The sequence below is a fragment of the Chamaea fasciata genome, unplaced genomic scaffold (assembly GCF_029207755.1).
Source record: "Chamaea fasciata isolate MVZ Bird 193981 ecotype frontalis unplaced genomic scaffold, bChaFas1.0.hap1 SCAF_1, whole genome shotgun sequence".
NCBI classification, from domain to species: Eukaryota; Metazoa; Chordata; class Aves; order Passeriformes; family Sylviidae; genus Chamaea; species Chamaea fasciata.
The window spans coordinates 96,827,401-96,847,661 of NW_027094086.1; the positions used below are offsets into that span (position 1 = coordinate 96,827,401).

At 36.3% G+C, this 20,261-nt stretch overlaps 1 long non-coding RNA gene across 3 annotated transcripts in view; it reads right to left on the reverse strand.

Moving 5' to 3' along the window:
* Nucleotides 1–267: 267 nt before the first annotated feature.
* LOC136293540 (uncharacterized) overlaps nt 268–20,261 on the reverse strand; it is a 61,557-nt gene continuing 41,563 nt past the window's right edge. Inside the window, exons 2-8 of one of the 3 annotated variants that reach the window (XR_010722170.1) lie at nt 19,853–19,914; nt 17,000–17,186; nt 16,335–16,439; nt 14,454–14,613; nt 5,913–5,978; nt 4,923–5,047; nt 268–1,873 (exon numbers count right to left, since the gene is read on the reverse strand). This is a non-coding gene — a long non-coding RNA (uncharacterized lncRNA). The remainder of the gene's footprint in view (nt 1,874–4,922; nt 5,048–5,912; nt 5,979–14,453; nt 14,614–16,334; nt 16,440–16,999; nt 17,187–19,852; nt 19,915–20,261) is intronic. The other 2 variants (XR_010722169.1, XR_010722171.1) reach the window with 2 other exon arrangements.

Sequence of the window (20,261 nt, forward strand, 5' to 3'; positions counted from 1 at the left end):
TTAAAATTTACCAATTTTGTTTTAAATTCCTTTTTTAAAAAAGTTTTTGAAGGCAAACTGAGGAATCCTATACAACCTCTTTCCACAAAATAATAGAATAAAAAATGGCTTTCCTTTGAGTTTTAATTTGTGTCTTATGAAAACAAGACCTGATAGTTACATAAAATAATGTTCTAACAAGTAAAAGCACTCTGCTAAAAGATTTGTACTTGGATTTCCAAAGCTTTTGGAAAGGTCCTTCTCTAAACACACTTGAAAGGAACCAAATCACCACAGAAATATTTATTTTTTGGTGGAATTACAAAGGGAAAAATAGGAAATAAAATATAGTATTAAAAATATTTGATTTTAAAGTGAAAAGTTATCCCGAATGTACCCCAGGAATCACTGCTGAGACACAGATACTTGAATTGTGCATACAGAATCTGAAGTAGTGAGGTGACAAAGTTTTCAAGTCATGCAAGTTATTTGGACTTGTCAAACAAACTAATCAAGAGCTTCTGAGAATAATGAATGACCTATCAATGGAATGGCAGGTACAACCTGTTGGTGATAAATCTAAAAGAGGGCCATAATCCTACTTATATAGTCTCAGCAATGGGCTCTATATTGCTTAATTACCACTCAGGAAAGAGACCTTAGTGTCACAATAATGATATGCCCACTTATTAAACTTTACGTGCAATATTGCCCACTTTATCCCAAAGAGAGGAAGTTTCCTTTATAGGAAAAGGACAAAAAACACAGAGAAAAGATGACTTGACAACTTACATTCAAAAGAAATGCAGAGATATTAATATGCTTAATATACCTTAATTGCTTTTCACCATCACTAAGACTCCTTAGAACATTTGCTCAACTTCAAATGCAAGCTTATATTCATTTTTTAAAGCCAGATAAATGATTCTCTCTTTTCTTGGTATCTTCTGAATTCTAATCTCTTCTTACCACACCAAAACTCACATTGGGCTCAGAGAGTATTCTCACCATGATATAAATATTATGCTTGATTACACTCAAATCTAAAACAGAAGATTTTTCTCAAGAGAAGATATTTTGCACCTTGCTTTAATATATTTTACAATACTTGACTGTGGAATGGATTACAAATGTGAGTTGCATGCTTGGTATTAAATTGAATTGTATTCAAAATGACAGATTTGGCTGCACTGGAAAGGTGTAAGTAATGTATTTAGTCCTATTGTTTTTCTTAGGAAAATGAGACAAGGCATAGTACAAGAGTGCAGAAGAATCTTGTCAATAAACTACTTAAAATTCCAAGTTTCTCTACCTTATTTTTCCAATAATTTATACTGTTCTTCCAGAAAAGTAAGACAGATTTTGTTCATATGGTCAATAAGGTAGAATATGAATATGTAGTTTCAAGTCCTGCCTTTCTCCACCATTGTTATTGAGACTTCTGCACAGAAATACAGAGATAATACATTCCTCAGGCAACAATCATGTTACTGTTTACTTTGGCCTTTACAGCTAGGCTTCTCACACGATTTTACAATGGTGAATATGGTGTATTCAACAGTCAAAAGTTAGACACAAAGTGACACGCTGGAAAAAGCTGTATTTGACCTATTTCAGTTGTCTTCTTTTGTAGGATATATATTGCTTCCTGGAAGGGTATCTTTCTCACCAGTGATTATAAGGGAATGGTAATTCATAATTTACCATACCCAGTGCTGTTTTCTACATTTGGTCAGAAGAATACCATCTTTCTTGTCACAATCCCACTTACTGAGTGTAAATAAGAAATTCACTTTTAAGTTCCTAGTTGTTCTTAACTTTGTTTCTTCTTCTTTTCTTCTTCTATTTCTTCTTCTCCATTTTGCCTGGGGTTTTGTCTCATTTCTGGCATGTCCTGTTAACAGAGAATATTGTAATGCTATTAAATAATAATAATTACAAGTGTTTTCAATCCCCTTCAATATCTGTGGTGGTCTGGACCAAATTTGCTTTCTGAATTAAAGTAATATTCTCATAGAAGACACTAAACTGAGTTTCATTACTGGAGTATAGCAGTTTTTCCTAAGTTCCATCAGAGGGTCAAGTCTATTATATCTTTAAGCAGTTAAATAGTTAACTGAGTATAATTCAGTGGACTTTAATGAATCTTTTCCCTTCTGATTAAGTGGCATCCTATCCTCTCTCCACTCTAAGGTGGAAACAGCATTGCCTGACCTTTAATTTATAATTAAAGTATTCCAAAATGACAAAAATATTACCTAGTCCTTTCTCTAGTGTACACAGTGTAAAAAGTTCACAACGTGATTTACACTTTAGAAATAATTTGATTGTGTTGACTCATTGGCCAAGAACTAGCCTATTGGATCTTGAACACTGTGCTTTTGTAAAGTAAGCATGCTTAGTCTGACCATCCTTTAGGGAGATTTACCAGAATGCAAGGACAAGAATTATTGCTTTGGAATACACAATGCAGAAGTATTTGATGGGCCTCACCTGAGAAGGTTTTGTGTGGGGAAACACAAAAATGTAATGAATTTTCTATTTTCCTAATAGAAATTATTTCCTAGCTGATTTGCTATTTAGTGTTTCACTTGCTATTTGCCTCAATCGTTTCCCCTATAATTCAAAGGGAGCTTTACAACATCTAATTTTCAAAGTCATTTTTGGAGCAAGACTCTTATTGCTCAACATTTCCTGTCATTAGTGCGGAAACTGGCTCTTGGCTCTAAGTATAGTACAAGCACAAGGACCTTCCTGTTTCCTGTGCTGTGCCTATTGACCACACACAATGTCCTTATTTCCAACACTTGTGTATAGTACTCAATGCCTAAAGAGGAAGTAGCAAACACATTATTGAGGCATGTACTAACAGAATGTAAGAATCTACATCCTGACAGCTCCATATCCTTTGGAGTAAAGCTGTTCCATAATTTTTACAATTTCTTTATATTCATTTGCTCTGGGGGTATTAAGGAAGATTACTGAGGAACAGTATGAGCAGACTGAATACAGGCAGAAGCTATGCCTTCTGAGGTACTAAGACAGCTGTATGGCAAGTTAGAGAAGATACATATACCTCTAAGAATGACTAGTCAGTGAGGTTCAGAGACAGAATAGTATGTCAAAATTCCTGCCTTCACCTGCAGGGCCTTGCTTTACTAAACAAGATTTAGGATACTATAGGAAGAACATTAACATTACTGAGGCTTATTTAAGTTACTAATAGCAATCATAGTATTATCAAATTTACACTTATCAGCTTTCTAAAAAATATACAGCTCCCATTCCCATTTGAATTTTGCATGACATTTTAGTTAGAATTTTCTGACTTGCTCAGTTGAAGAGGCTATCATAATTCAAAAATAATTTAGGCAGAATTGAGGTGTAAAGTAACTTTTTTCTTAAAAACTACAGTGTTTACCTACAACATTCAAATGCTTTAAATTTTGCTAGAATGTTTTCAGGCAAGGCCTAGGAACTTAATATCAGCAACAGGAAATGAAACCTCAATATTCAGTCATGAAGAACTGTTTAAATTACCCAACCACCTCTCAGCAAAAGGGATCTTTTTTCCCCCCACAGTACCACATAGAACATTGGAGGGAGTCTTGTGGGATCTTCACCAGCTTCAAGGAAGTAGGGTCGGGTAAGGGGATTTTTTCAGAGAAAAGACTGATTATTTGGATTATATACTGCAATTAAAAGAAGAGATCTTTGGGAAGTTTGGGTTTTTTCACCCTGGTGAGGACACAGCCTATTCTCAGGGTTCCCATTCAGCCTGGCTGTTATGTGGCAAGCAGTTAACTTGGCAGATGACAAAAGATTTTGTTCATTATCCAAATACCAGGAAGGAAATGGAGATTTTTCAGAAGAATTTGAAAAAGAAAATGGGTATTGTTACTTCTTATCTAAATCCAGGCATCATTCTGCAGGACAAAAAATGAGGAGCACCTCTGGATATTGGCTTTCTATCTGTCAGATTCTAAAGCTTCTTTACACATGGAGTGATAGGGTTTATTAAATAAGGTTCACTGGGGTACTTATACTGGCTTATCCTAAAAAAACCGAACTATTATAACCTCTTTGTATATATATATAAGAGGCTGTATTCAGGGGGATCAAATCAGCAAGAGCTGTGGACTGCTCTGAAGCACTGCCAACTGTTGTGATAAAATTCTTGTGATATATGTTGCTTTTTCTTACACTTCATTGCATGAACTCATGCTATTATGGGAAAATGTCAGATTTTGTTTAAAACAAATAGTTCTTGTCATTGTAGCTAAAGAGATTAAGTGTAAAATATAATATTCAAAAGGTCAACATTAAAAAAGGGGCAAATTAAAGAAACATGTGTTTTAGTCACTGTAACCCTATAGATTGTGAAGAGGCTGACTCACAATTTTTCTGTTCTTAGAGTTGACCATCCTGTTCTGACAGAATACATTACACATATACAAATACTGTGCACAGAGTGGAAATTTCATAGCCTTTGTCTATTGCTGGAAGGCAACAGTATGGATCAGAAAATTGTGCCTGTTTTGTTTTGAAATTCCAGTTGCATTCACTTGGAATCCCAGTTTTGAGACTTGGCTTGCTTTACACTTCAAGACAGCATTAAAATGATTTTTTAAAACTCAGGCAGAAATTTACCCTTATAAGATGGAAAAAAAAAAAAAAAGCCTTATGAGTCTTTTTTCAGGTGATATACTAATGAAAATGTTCCAAAGGAAAAGAGTATTAAAAGCTTCCTGTGTTTAATGTAACTCAAAATACTCACAAGTTTGTTTCTTACTCATATTTGCAGAGACAGTTTTCAGAGAAGCATTAGTACAAAAAAGTCCTGCTACATATTATAATATGAAGTAAGTGAGAGATTTGCCATTGATTTTGAAAGGACTGTGCTTTCTCTAGTTATGCCAATGGAAAACCTTTTCTTGTTGCACCTGGCAGTATGAAGCAGATGGTGTTTTTTTCCTCTTAGCACAATAGAAACAGTACATCTGGTTCAGAAGTTGGGTCCCCAGTAATCCACTGAATAAATGTTTCTGATTTTCTTCAGGTTTAGGTGCTTCCAAAAAAAAAACCAAACAAACAACAAAATGAAACAAAACAAAACAAAACCAACCAACAACAACAACAACAAAAACCCCAAAAAACCCCAAACAAACTAATAGTGACGATGTTTGTCAAAGATATCATGAATACTGAAAAGGTTACAAGTTTGTTCTTTTGCACCAATAATATATTCAAGCCTAGAAGGGGAGGTTAAGAACAAACTGGTGTTCATTTCATACTAGCTCTTTTAATCCATCAATTACCAAGTTCAGAAACTGTGGTAAAATATGTACTTTATATATTGCTATTGGGTATCTGCCAGTTAACATGGACTGTCTGAGTAATAGTTGTAAGAATCGCATGAAAGAAATCACTAGGGGCCAAAATGTTGAAACTTTAATAATACCTTGGGATCAGAACTGCCTTTAGCCTAACGCCATGTACTGTACTGCTTGAGAAGTCATTGCATTTTGAGTTTAATGATCAAATGAATATTCATTTTTCTTTGTGTAAACCAAACACATTTTCCGGTGTACTGGAAAAGCGTGGGGACATTCTTTTCCCAAGTGCAGGCAGTTTGTTCACTTTCCAGCAGTGTCCTATTATAGTCACAGGGCTAGATTTTGAGGAGTTATTACAGTCAGGCACCTGAGCCCCTTGAGTGGAAGTACAGCAGTCTGTGTTAAGCCTGTTTGCCATACTGCTGCAGCTGAATTGGACATCTTGGAATAGAGCCAACATTTCCTAGGTGTCTGCCAGGAGGAATCAGAACCTTGAGCCACTGATACTAAGCCAGTAAGAAATAATGAAGACTGAGGTAGAGAGCCTACTCAGCCTGGAGTGGGTGAGATCCCAGTTTTGTGGTTTCCAGTACTCACCTGGGAAGAGGGAATCTCAGATTGCAGTCCCAGCTCCAAGTAATGCTCAGGTATTTTATTCAATATCTGTTTTATTTAAAGTACATAAAGAGTTATAGACTCCTCCATCACCAGACACCTCACTGACCCAAGTCACCTTAACTTGTTTTTGCAAAGCAGAGAAGCTTCCAAAGAAAATGGAACAGTGCTCTATCTATTTTACTCCCCTTCTCTTCTCTGGATCACACCAAGCACACACATGGTTAGGACACTCCAGAGTGTTGTACAAGAGCAATGACTCAGTCAACAATGTCATGACCCTCATATCAGTATTCTTGTTACAGTCCTCTTCTAGTGTCCTGTTTGAGATCTATCCGCAGGCTCACTGCTGCAAAGTATCTCAGATACTTTGAATCACTGCTCTTTTTGAAATGAATGCCACTGTTTCAATCTTTCCTGCTGACACTGCATGCAGACATCTGATTTTTGGAAAGTGTTAAGGGAGGAGCTAGCAGAAACAAATCATAAAAAAAGGTTTCACATCTTTCCACAGTTTCTTCTGACCACTTAGTGAACATATCTGCCTTTCAAACTCCTTCATTTTTCATATCACAGCATATGGTTCCCCATTTCATTCAGCTTGTCTCAGGGTATCATTCCTGTATATTCCTGGTCCCCATCCTCCAGGAACTCTTTCTTACCCATTTTTATGTCCCATTTACAAATTAATGTCACATTTGCTGGGTGATCTGTACTGAAGTCCTTTTTAAATACACTTGTCAGGGGTGTGTTCTCAAAAGAGAACACCCTTACAAGGTAAACCATTTACTGGCAATAGATCAGGAACCAGCTATGAGAATCATAGAGCTAGTAGTGCTTAAGGTCTGCAAGCATCTCCATCTGAAGGTTTATGACCTGGGAATGGTTATAAAGAAAATCCACAAAAGTTTCTTTGAAATTATTTTGCCCTCTCAAAGCTGAGCCAAAATGATCCTCAGAAGTTTAACTTATGTCCAGCTAATACTGAGAAAAAGAAATACAAAATATACTTGGTAGCTTACAGCCAATATACATCCTACAGGCTCAAACCTCTCATGTTAAGCAACTAAATTTGAATCCATGTAGATACATATCTCCAGCATTACCTGCCTTTGCCACATTAACCACCAGCTTAGTCTTTTGCACAGAGGTATCTGTAAAGAAGCTGTTCTAGCATCTCCAGCAGCCACTGGATGCTATTTGTGCAAGCTGCTGCATAGTTTAGATTTGCTAGCAGTAATAAATCATACAGGCCTTCTATCATTGCCATAGGAAATGAAAAAGTTCACTTTTTCAAAATTTACAGCTTTTGTTCCCTACTTTTGCATTCTACCCAATTTTAATACTAGGCAATAGACTGACCAGGGCATTTTAGCAGCAGTTGAGGCCAAATCACATAATGTCCACTAATCACAATGAACTTTTAACTATCTCAGTTTTTATTTCTAGTAAATTTTATTTGCTGATTCCTGAGTTGAAATGTTTGGAATGCAAAAGCTGAAAGAGAATGCTCAAATTCAAAGAAAACCTGTTTTTCTTGGATTAATGGCCATTATAAAATATTAAATTTTCCTACTGAAGCAGTGACAAGGTGTCATTTAATATAAGGCATGAGATATCTGACAACTGCCTTTGAAGTAAAATATTTTCTCTATAGACAAAACAACAGTGGCATACAAAAATCCTTTCTGAATTTCTATAACTATGCATTCCTTTCTGTTTTTAATAAATTATCCCATGTATCTTGTTACAGAAAATTTGAACCTACATTATAGTTGTCAAAAGAAATCTTCTTTGGGAGTGTTTGGTGCATTTTTTCCAACATGCCATGTCTTCCGTATCTCTATGATTAAACAAGAGCATTTCACTAAAATCTAGCAGAAACTTAAGATGATTAATAGCTGGAAACAAAAAATTTACAGCCCTTTTAAACCTGGTAGATAAACAACAGGCCTGTCCTGAATTGAGAAGCTGCTGGATGATAGATGGTGAAGTGACCCTTCTCTAGGAACCAGTTTTGCCTGCTAGATAATTTTAAAGTCTTGTAGGTAGACTACATAGTTAGACGAAATTCGCAGTCATCACTGAGGATAAGGCAATACTGGAATAGCAAAGCTGTTGTGAAGGAAGTGCACTGACAGAAGATATGTGAAGAGCCTGGAATAATGGCAGGCAATGTTACAACCAACTTTAACTAATATATCATTTTTGTTATTAACTTGAAGGGGCTGAAATTCAAAGGGAGGTCAGGTATCAGAACAAGTGGCCCAGGGAGTGGTGGAATCAATATTCCTGGAAGTGCTAAACAATGAATGTCTGTGGCATTGAGGCATATGGTTAAGAAGTGGACTTGGCATTGCTATGTTAACAGTTGGACTTGAAGCTCTAAGAGGTATTTTTCAACCTTAATGATTCCCTGATTCTGTGGACTTTTCTTTTTCTTTAATCACTTTATTTACAGTAACAAAAAGCTTCTTGTACAACAAGGCTTTACAAGAGGTATTTTTAATCTAATATCCCTCAAAAAATTTAATGAGGAAATATTTTTACATGTGCTTACTAGACATCTAACACTTCCAAAAGGCAAACGTTGTGGATTATTCATTAAAACACTTTTAATAAATTGTAAAATATTGATTTTGCTTGCCTAGCTAAATATTAGGGTTCTTGTCCTGGTTTAGGGCAAATTTGGGAGGAAACCTCCAAATGGGGTCCCTTTGGAAAAGCAAACCCAAACAGCCCCTCTCCCAACTGGTCAAGGAAAAAAATCTCCTTAGAGAAAAGTGAAAAAACCTATTTATTTAACAAACAAAGTGCCCACAAGCACAAAAAATGAATAATATGAAACAACAAAACCTCTTGTTGCTCTGAGGTGAGATGGCAAACTCAGAAAATCCTTGTGGGTGTAGCTCAGCTTGCTCAGTCTCTTATTAGTCCCTCCAGCACTGGAAAAATGCTGAAGTCCAGGCCCCGGAGGGCCACAGGTGCAAGATCCCGGTGCTCTTTTGGGTTTTTTCAGTCCAGGACAGGTTTAAACAGTCCCAAATAAAAGGAAAAAGAAAAAAAAAAGAAAAAAAAAAAAAAAAAAAAAAAAAAAAAAGAGTCCAGGGAGCTTCTCTGCTTCAGCTAGCTAAAACTAACTAAAAGCAAAGGAGATCTCTGTCTGTGCTGAAGACAGCACAACAACACAACACAGCTAGTCCAGGAGAGGAATGTGCAGGAGTCAGGCAGTTTCTGAAAACAAACTCCACACACCTTCTTTCCCCCACTTTGCTCTCAGGACTAGTCTCAAAAGTACAGAACACAGTATCCAACATAAACACAACAGATGGCTGGGGATACAAGCATCATAAAGTCATCCTAGCACAGTTCTCTGGTACTTTTAACCTGGTCCTAATACAGGGACATTTAAATTTATCCAGGGGATAGGCAAATCTTCTATTTTTCCTACAGTTAACCTGAATAATTAAGCACCTGAATAAGGGAAGTGTGTGCCTTTGAGAAAGAAAAGCTATATTGTGTTTCTAGAGTTCCTGTCTGTGGCAGATACTTGCTGAGGGTCACTACTGCTACTGGTTCCATGAGCCTTTCTGCCTGGCTTCAGCAAAGGAGGAGTATGAAGGAGAGGCTTGTGATATTGCCCAAGGAGTACTGATTAACTCCCAAAGATTGACAGCAGACAGTACATTACCACATGCCGGTAAGTGAAGCCCTGGTACCCAGCTTCAAGCTCTCCAACTTGGATACTTGGATTTTTGGGCCACAGTCAAAGGAGTTGGTGTTCAGCATAGTTTCATTGCTTCCTTTGTACTGACCCTTATATGTCTATACACACATATATATATATACATGCTCACAAAAATGTATACGCATTAGTGTATCCATGTGTATCCATATCTGTACATGTGTATATATGTGTATTTATGTATATATTTACACATACATATATAGACATATATATATATACAGACATATGCTTTTTTCTTTCAAAAAAACAACCTGAAAAGACAATGCATTTTAGGATTATAATTACTGTAACAAGCATATTCTAGAGGACCTCATGGATCAGACCTCATCCTCTGCTTCATACTAGATGACACACTTCCCCCATTAGATTCTGTATTCACTCCCTGGTGCAACTGTGGTGTGGAGTTTTTCGAGTAAGTTGAAGGAGTGCGAACTATGTAGAACTGAGAGAAATCTGGAGTAAGATCTTTATATTTCTATTGAACTCTTGCAATTTTGAGTTTTCACTGCTATTGTTGGTAAGCTGATTTGTTTTTTAGTCTTCACAAATCTTTAAAGCAGAACTGATCAGGGACTTTTCTCAGGAGGATATCTTTATAAATCAGCTATTGTTGCTAAACTGTTTTAATAATTCAAGTCCTATAGAAGGCAAAAATTTGAAGTCCCTTCAGCTTCCAAACCCCTGCTTCATCCTGCTGAAACCACACCCCTGCCACGATGTGGGTGGTGTGGAATTAAACAGTGATAGAAACTCCACCTCTTCTCTCCATAGCCATGACAACCATAAAGCAGGAATATTGAATAGACCTACACCATTTCTGCAACTTTAAGTAATTGAATCTATAATTTGATTTTGAGAAAGCATTGTTGAATGAGGGAGGAAGGAGAAGAAAAGTAAGAAAGAAAAAGGCTATTTTCTTTTTCTTCTTAAAGGAACCTCACTATTAAAAACTGTAATATCCAAATTCCCAGATGACTATCTCTCCAAACTCAATCATGCTCCCAGGAGCACAGTGTGGTTAGAAAAAGCTCAGGGTGCCAGAGCTGCAGCTGTAGTGCAACACCTGCCTTGTACAGTGGCATCAGATCAGGCAGAATGGACCACTTGCAGGGAGTGGTTCAAATGCTGATACCATCTCCATGCCCTTCAAGAACAGCTTTCAGGCTTAGATTTTCACTATAATGCAAGAGAAGATTTTCTACAACCATTTCCATAGAAAGATGAAACAATTTTTTTCCCTGTGTGCTGATTTTGGCTGGGGTGAAATTACTTTTCTTCACAATGATTTGTGCTGAATACCATGTTCATAATATAGAAATGGTTTTGGTTTTGCTGAGTTGCTTGCAAAGACTCAAAGAGTTTTTTACTTTTTGTGCTGCCATGCTGATGAAGAAGCTGGAGGTGTGTAGGAGGCTGGAAGGAGACAAATGTGGTACAGGTGACCTTAAATGACCAAAGATATATTCCAGTCCATGTGACATCATGCTCAGTATATAAAGTGGGGGAAGAAAGGAGGAAGAGGAGGGTGTTTGGACTGGTGGTACTGTTTTGTGTGATGGAGCCCTGCTCTTCTGGAGATGGCTGAAGACTGGCCTGCCCATGGGAAGTAGTAAAGGAATTCCTTGATTTGCTCTGCTTGCATGTGCAACTTTCGCTATACCTATTAAACTGTCTTTATGTCAATACACCAGTTTTCTAGATGATAGTCTTTCAATTCTCTCCTCCATCCTGTTGGTAGGGTAGTAAGTGGGAAGCTGCATGGGACTTGGTTGGTGGCTGGAGTTAAAACTATGACAGCCTGGCAAAATAACTAACGTCAACCCATTAATTGCAGTTCAAACTCTTTCCTAAGTCTCCTGAATTTCTGCTGAAAGGTTTCCCTCAGTTTGGAGTGGGAATTCTTCCTTTCCTCAGGCATTGGCACTGTCCATAGGGGCATTCAGCATGATTTAGGGCGCTCTTGGCACTGCTGGTCTCGTAGGGTTTATTTGTTTCACCCAAAGATGCAGAGACCTAGGAGAAGCCCACATTGCAGGCCATCAAAAATCTCCTTGCAGTTTCAATGAAATTCCCATTTTGAATTTTTTTACTATGGGTTTCTCAAACAAATGAGAATTTAAAATAAATACCAAATTAAATTAAAATTTTAAATTGAAAATTTAACATATATTGTGAGTGTCGTAAATACTGTTCCCCAAAACTGTCTTCCTATTTGCATTGTAGTCAACATTTTCCCTTTATTAAAAAGAGTATCTCTGTTATTTAAAAAAGAAAACAATAAATCAAAGAAACCACATGTGCTTACAAAACAACCATGCACAAAACTGTCAGTTTGACTACAAGCACAAAAATCTGTTTCACAATAAGCAATGTCAGTAAACTAGAGTGTCAGTCACATTAAATTCATCTTCCTTTTAAAAAAACACAAATCTTTCCATCTTACACTTGTTGTGAAAAACTGGAATCCTGAAATGCTACAAATGTCAGCAACTGGAGGTGATTAGAAAAAATTTATGAAAATTTTCTACCTCCCAGGACCTTTAGAAAAGATATTTTTCAAAAGGCATTCATGACTATTTTGATAAAACATGTACATTTTGGAAAAAATGTTAAACCACTTTTTCTATTATACTGTATTGCAAAACAGATTTTACTTTGACATTATTTTTCTTCTGTGTTTATGCAATGATAATGTATATTGATATAACAAGCCTTGTGCCTATTATTTTCAATTTAAATTACAAATATAGAACTGTTTAGTCACAACACAAATAACAAAAAAAAATTCTCATTTAGTAAAATAAGCAAGATATTTTAATATTATGCAGACAGAGGTCTTACCCTTTTCCAAAGTAAAAGTATCATAAAATAAATACAATCAACTGAATATTAAAACATATTGCTTGACAACTGTTTTATGCCATAGCTCAACACACAGGATATATAATCAATGCATTAATAGAAATGAAAATTGCATTTTTGTATTTAAAAGGTATTTTCTAAACGGAAACATTGCAAATGATTATTTTTTTTTTAATGGTGAGTGTCGTGGATGGTAATTTTCAGACCCTCCCTGTGCAGAGAAACACTTCCCAAAAGATGATGGTAGAGTTGACTTGGAAATTTCCTACTGGACAAAGAAATTTTAATTCAAATGTGCCTTCAGAACTAAGCACTGATTAATAACTAGGAATTATTAGCAGGAGACATGCTTTCAGATAGGATATCAAGAGTAAAAAGGGTCAAAGGCAAAATGTAGAAACATGGGATCCTTCCCCACAAACCTGTCCTATGTTTTTTCTGCTGGTTTGTGTATATCCAGGACTGCTCATTACAAAAGCAGATATTCTAAGACAGTGTAATTGTCTCTAGCTTTTCTGGATCCTCAAAGTGACTCCCAAGACTACAGTAACTTTTGAATTTGCAACAGCTTTAAGATAATTCCACTGAATTTGCTGCTTTTGTAATGATTTGAAAAAGCAAAACCAGGCTTCCTACATAATCTCAAATTTAACTTTTGGTAAAGATTTAGCATTTAGAAGAAACTGAATTTTGGCTGACGTGCACAGGCAATCTGACTATATGGCGGTGCATAAAAGCCTAATAGTTTGACTGTGACATGTACGTTTCCTGTTTGTTGTTCCCTTCTTAAATGCTCGTGTCTCACCGCAGTTCTGAATTTCAGGCAAAATTCACAAATAATGCCTTGCTGAGGTCTTGATCAACCTGAGGTTATTTTGTTATCAAAAACTATGTTCCTTCACTGCCTTTGCCTGAAGTTTATAGTATAATTTCCAAGAAATTGGGTACAATTAGACTTTCCTTATACAAGAAAGCAAATTAATTTAATGCTTGTCACAAAGGAAATCCAGATGTTCTGTGGAATCTTTCTCTAACTTACCTGTATGTCCACAGGTTTATATTAGAAACATCAGTATTTCCCTATATCTTACATTCTGCGTGTTATTGAAAATTTTACCTGTACCCATTCCATCTTATTTTTTCATTTCACGCCTGTAAACTCATTTGCTTTCATAGCATTGTATTGTTTTGTGTATGTACGACAAAGTATGGACTACAATTAGCTTGATTTCCCAGGAGATTTTAGAATATCCTAATCAAAACAATCAGAGAAGCTTCATCTCATCCTTTTGTCTATAACTAGGTTACAGTTCCCACCCCTTGAGTCATGTCAGAACCACCTAACCTTTGTTTCTAGCAGTCCCTTCTACATGCCGATTACCTACTTTGCACTCCTCAGGGATTTTTTTTTTCTCTTTGGTTTCTTTTCAATATAGAGTTTAATTGTAGAAGACTGTAATTGGTGTCTCTCTTTTGTTTTTTCCTACACTTCTTTGTCAGCCTTGGAGTCACAAGATATTACTCTTACCAGTTTTTACACAACTTGTCTGAGGTTTATTTACTGTGTCTTTCGCAGGGTTTGTTTACTCTGATCTAAGCTTCCTGGTAGAACAGCAAGTATAGGCTCTGGCCATTGAATTTTTCCTCAATTTTTTCAGAAATAACAGCCACTGACAGAATCCTAATAATCCTGGGGTTTACAGAGAGTTCTCAATTACTGAATTCTTAAAGATTTTTTCCGAAAAGTGAAAATACTTAATTTTTGTTTATATCTAAAGAAATGAATCCCTTCCAGAAGCATACACATCTTAGTCAACTTCTCTTCCAGAGATTCATAGTTGTACTAGTTCAAAATATAACATGGGCAAGCAAAATGCAGCTAAAATGTATTTTTTTGTTCCTTGGAGACCTACCTTTTTGAATGAATGCCTAGTGTAGCCTACAACCATTAAGAACTAATGGCTCTAAAATAGCAGCTTCCAAAACGTTCTGCACTTGACCGGATGTTGCCCTCTCATATGCAAATATAAATTTGTGGCTGTTTTCAAGGTTTCCCAAAGTATCTCCTCTATGCTGGAACAGAAACAAAATGTTTGATAAGTTTGGCAAGATTTTGTCAAGTTGGCCATTTTTAGAACAAAAAGTGTAATTTTGTAAATTTTGAAAATTTGTCATTCTGAATTTGTAAATCAGAAACCTTGAGAGGTCCATAGGAAGATAAGAAGAGGATAGATAGAGTCTTTTGTATAACAGATCTTTTAAAATAGAGCTAGTGTGTCATTCTGGCCAAAAACATAACAAAATTTAATATTGCTATGTGGAGTAAATGCATGTGTGAATCTTCTCCGAAGATTGATTAATATGAAGCAATGTTGCTTTTATTTGGAAGACAGAATGACAAAGTCTTAATGCCTTCTGATGGAAAGTACTTGGACTAATAATTTTACAGCTCTGATCCTTAGACCCTGACAATTATGGACCAATTTTCAGGTATTTCTAAATATTGATTAAGCAATTCTGGTTCATGTGTGACATTTTAAAATTCCTGCCTTTATTATTCTATGCAAATTTTTATCTAAGCAAATTTTAGATAAGAAAAAAATTTAACTTGTTAAATTCTGAATACTATGACTGAAACCTAAGGTAATAATGAATCACAAGTATTGGCAACTGTTGGGTCAGGTTTTTTTAAATGTGGATCTTCATAAACTCAGGTGTTGCCCCAGCCATATATTGAAGGAAAACCTATGACTTCCTTGTTTGAAGGGTTTCTGTTTATAATAAAAGGTAGTGTTTCAAATTACCTATTTTTATAAGTATCCGACATTAAATGTAAGTGCTTAATTGACCTAACTAGATATCTTTTTCATATTACTAAAAAGACAGTAATAAGTAGTCTTCTGCAAGAGCATGTAATATAAATGGTTTTATTCCTGATTACTGTTTAGCAGAAATAGAAATACAAAATATTTTGCACAAATCAGTGCTACAGGCTATACTTTTTTCAGTCAGAAATTAGTTTACTAGGAAAATATCAGAGCAGTCTCTAGCAGTCTAGAATCTTTCTCTTTGTCATATTTTCGAAGATCGAAATAAATTTACCCTTGGCCTCTGATTCAAGCCTACACTTACAAGTGCAGTCCACAGAAAACTGGGAAATGTACTCCACTTTCATTTTATTCAGTACTAGTGACATCATGTAGCAATTATGAGTTATTTTCCTTTAAATTCTTTGGGAATAAACTTCCCCATAAAAATTATTTGCAATTTTATTGCAGTTTAAGATATAATCATCAAGTTATTCACAAATGTAGGATTAAATGCAATGAATTCAGATTTAAATGTACATGAAGAATGTACATTTACATGTACAAAGAATTGGAAATCATATTTTGCCTTGAAGCAACATAATAAAATAAATGCATGATTAGGACAGCTTTTTATTTATAGTTCTAAAAAACCCTGTGACTTTAAAAATCATTTTACTGTAGAATATAAAATACATCTTTTTCTTCTTTTTACTCAGATTAGTTTCAAATATGGAAGCTTATTTCCATAACTATTCCCCATAAAACAATGTTTTATTTGTCTTTAGCCCATTTATTAAAGTACAGTAGGTCTGTTGAATTTTGCAAGTAATTACTTAGCTTAGACTTTTTGGGGTTTTTTATGACTGTCATTTGTTCTATTGAAATAAAATTAAATTAATTTTTTTTCAAAATTACGTGAGTGACACCTGAGTTACCTAAACGGATTGGAATAAGCCAGATTTAGAGTAAATGATGGATTTTTACCTGTAGTACATAGTGTTATTTCCAAAATAGGTGCTGGATCCACTGATGAGTTTAGGAAGAGGGTAATTCTTTGTGACATTTTCTGAAGGCTATTTTCAGCTTTCCCTGAAAGGTAAAATTTCAGTTAAAAACATGAAAATGAAAGGAATTACAGTTTTTTAAGCTTTCACTACAGCTACATAGAAAACACTGAATAATCATTGCATTGGCTGTTTGAAGAACCCATCATTAAAGTAGACAAGAAGAAAATAGCAGACTTCATTCCAGACAGTAAATTGCTTAAAGGTAATATTTAACAAGCTTGTAGTTTTGTTGGTATATTTTCCAAAAAGATTCTGTTGCTAAGAACTATAGATAGTAATTTTGGAGAAATATGTTCCTTTTGTGATATAACACAGTGTGAAAATCTTTGTCCTCCTTCTAGCTGTCAAGCTCACCCATGCTTGCTTAGTTAATAATGAGCAGAGTTCTCTAACATAGAATTTGTGAGTGAGCAGTTACTTGCATATATAGGGGCTCATTATATAGATCATTCCGTATACGTTAATGAGTTCCCAGAAGCAAAAGGGCACAGTGTCTATCTAGGTATGACTGTATGACTGTAAGACAGGGTCAGCATCAGCAAGGCCTTTTTTCACTAAGAACTTGAACTGGTTTTCACTTACCTGAGGCATGCTTGTTTCAGTTCCAAGGCTTTGCACAACAGGGCCTTTTGTTTACCTTTCTTCTCTCTTTTTCCATAGGGCACCAACACCCTTTCTACCTGAGGCAGAAGTCCATTCTTTATCTGCTCCTTTTCCACCCTTCATGCACACTACCAAGTCTGCATCTTTCTCTGAGTTGTCCAGTTGCCTTGGAGGGGGACAAATAACAACAAAAAAAGAAAACCTAACATAAAACCAAATCAAAACAAAACCACCACCACCACCAAAAAAAGACAAAAAGTCCCTTCCCAAAAATTTCTGTTAGCCCCTTCCTCCTTACTTTTAAGGTCCATGGAGCCCACCTGCTCCATGCAGCGTTCCAGCTTTAAGTGTCCATACCCAAGCTCTGCGTTTGCCTGGCTCTGCCCTGCTCTGCATCATAGACATTGTGCTGACTTGCAGGCTGCACTCTTCATATTGGGGATATGGTTATCTCTTTGACAGAGGTCCCTGTCTTATGATGTCAAACCAGCAGGTTATTGATATTAGGAGTATCAGCTGGAGAATAAGTTCTCTGACATTCTATTATGTTTTCCAGGGACGGAAAAGAATGCCACATTTTCTCAATGCTCCCTGGCTAAAGACAAAGCATGGAGCAGTGTCAGGAAGTGAGTGCCTATTAGAGCACATTGCTACCTCCCCAACTTGCCATGGCATGCATGAAAGCTCACAGTGGAAGTTGTATATTTTTTTGCAAGATGAAGATTGTATTTTGGCGCACAGGCCTGAATTTGGACATGCTACTTTACAGGCTCTTGTGGTACAGGTATGAGAGAGAACACATGGTAACAGGTTGCCTGACTTGAGACTGGGTGTTCATAGTAATCCAACCTTTTAATAGTCTTTTCCAATGTGTTCTATAAAGAACACAGAGGCTTCATTAAAATTCTTTCAAAGGATTGTTTTAGAGGCCTACACTGCTTCGAATTGCATGGAAAACATCAGAAACAAGGACACACAGACTCATTTTTCTGCTGCTCATCTTCAGATAAAAATTTACTCAAAATTAGCAGATTTTTACCCCTCAATGCTTTCTACCTGTCCAGGTAAATAATTCCTACAACTTGAGGAACCCCACCATGAAGGCAGATTGGTTCTCAAATAGCCATTGTCTTATTGAAAACAGATTGACACTGGCCCAGAGAGTTGTAATTTTTACCCATACAAGTTAAAAGTACTTAAAAGTGTTTATGAGTTCCTAAACTGTGTTGAGAGGACTCATAGTGTTCTCAAGAGGATATTGTCAGCACACCTCTCTCATGGTCTGCTTAGGGATCTTGCAGACCCTCCTTTTACTGTATCTGTGCCACACATAGGCTTTTACCTCTTGCTCAAACTCTTTGATGCTGTTTGCTCTACTTAAGTTCAAGGAGAATGAGAAAGGCAAGATGGTATAGGAGGGAGTGGGAGAGACTGCTGTGGAAAGAAAAGAACTGCCATAAAGCAAGAATTTTAAGGTCTGGATATTTTATTTGGTCTGGTTCCAAACAGGCCTTGAAGGTTTGTCCATAAGTACTTGAATATCCCCGACTTACTGAGGTTCCCAATTTTTAACGCTCTCTTTCACATTACTTTCCTTTTTATCTATTGGAGAGTATCATAATTTTCCCCTTTTGAAAAGAGTGAATTTCAAATGCCAGATTAAAGCCTACCTATTCAGCTTTTGCATAGTTTTGAATAACGTATTTCTACAGAACAAATGTATGTAACACTTTCCTATCATACATCTAATTAACTTGCTAAAATATTCTGTCTTGGTATACTTCCCGAGCACATGATACATTTAACAATTTGGTTAATTTAGTTACATATCGGGAACTCTAAAGAGCAGCATTACTACAGACTTAGAAGTTTCTACACCAGGTGAGTTCTATTGGCCCAAGTCCAGATGCCAGATATGCTGTAAATGCTGCAGAACCTTCAGGACAGTATCTAAATGATCTCTCTCTTGGCAGTGATGAGCAAGTGAAGACATGCTTATGTGTGCAGGTTTCTCTGCATACATTGCATATGTGAACTCACAGTCATTCTTTTTAAAAAATCAGACAGTTAAAACTTTTTTTTTGCTTGCAACATGAAGATATTTGTGTTCTGTTTGGTTTCCTTTGCCAAGATTTCCATATTTCCAAAGAACTGTCAATGAGACTGTGGCTCCATGATCTTTAGTACTGGATCTAAGTACTTCTAAAATCTGTAGCAGTGCAAGTTTGACCTTGACTTCATGGGAACTCCCAGTCATATTCATTCCAAATCAGCATGACAATTTGTGAGCAAACCAGCATTCATCAAGCGACTAGTGTCTTGTATCCTAGAGTATATTTTGTCCACTTTAGTTAATTAATTTTGTTAACTGCTCATGTTTATGTGTAGGAATTTAAGTCTGTTGCCTTGTTGTGATGATTTCCAAGGTAGATGGCTTTCTGGTTTTAAAAGGTTACTGGGATCTGCCACTTTGCCTGCTAAATAAGAATTTACAACATGGAGAAGGCAGGTGACTAGAGATGACAAGATGTGTAGACATGCTCCTTGAGAGGGTGAGTTGATCAACTGAAGATAATTCTTTGCAGACTAGTATTATGATGGGTAGTGAGAAACAAATGCACCCCATTTCCAGTAAAAGAAATCTCCCCTTCAAGCCAAGGGACTCCCAAACAAGCACAGTTCAATGCTTTTATTGCACATGATATTTGTGGATGCAATGGAGTTATGGGCTTATGCAGTAACAACATAAATGGAGTGCTATTTTCCTTGCTCATGCTTAGTTCTTTATTCCCTAATGCAACAGCTGTGATTAGAAGCATGATTCATGCTTACCTGTTTTCTGGAAGTTGCCAGGAAAATGGACAAAGGTCATTGACCTTTTCATTGAAATCTTTCTGGAGTAGAAAACATCAGATTCATCATCAGTGCCATCATCTGCATTCTGAAAATTGCTACCATCCAGTCCAAGTGTAAGTTTGGAAGATGCAGCACATTCCAGAGAATAGAAGTATGTGGAGACAGGCCTGTGGCATGATGAGTTGAGCCATGTGTGTCAGCCTTTCAGGGTAAGGGCTGCACCAAATGAAGCAGTTTCCAGCAATTTAAAAATTCTGTATTCAGATAAAATTACTTATCACACACCCACTTTCTGACTTTGGCCCACTCAGATGCAGTGGTCTGAGCACTGTACTCATGCTTTCCACATTTTTAGGAGGAGTGTATTGTCATTACACAAAACACA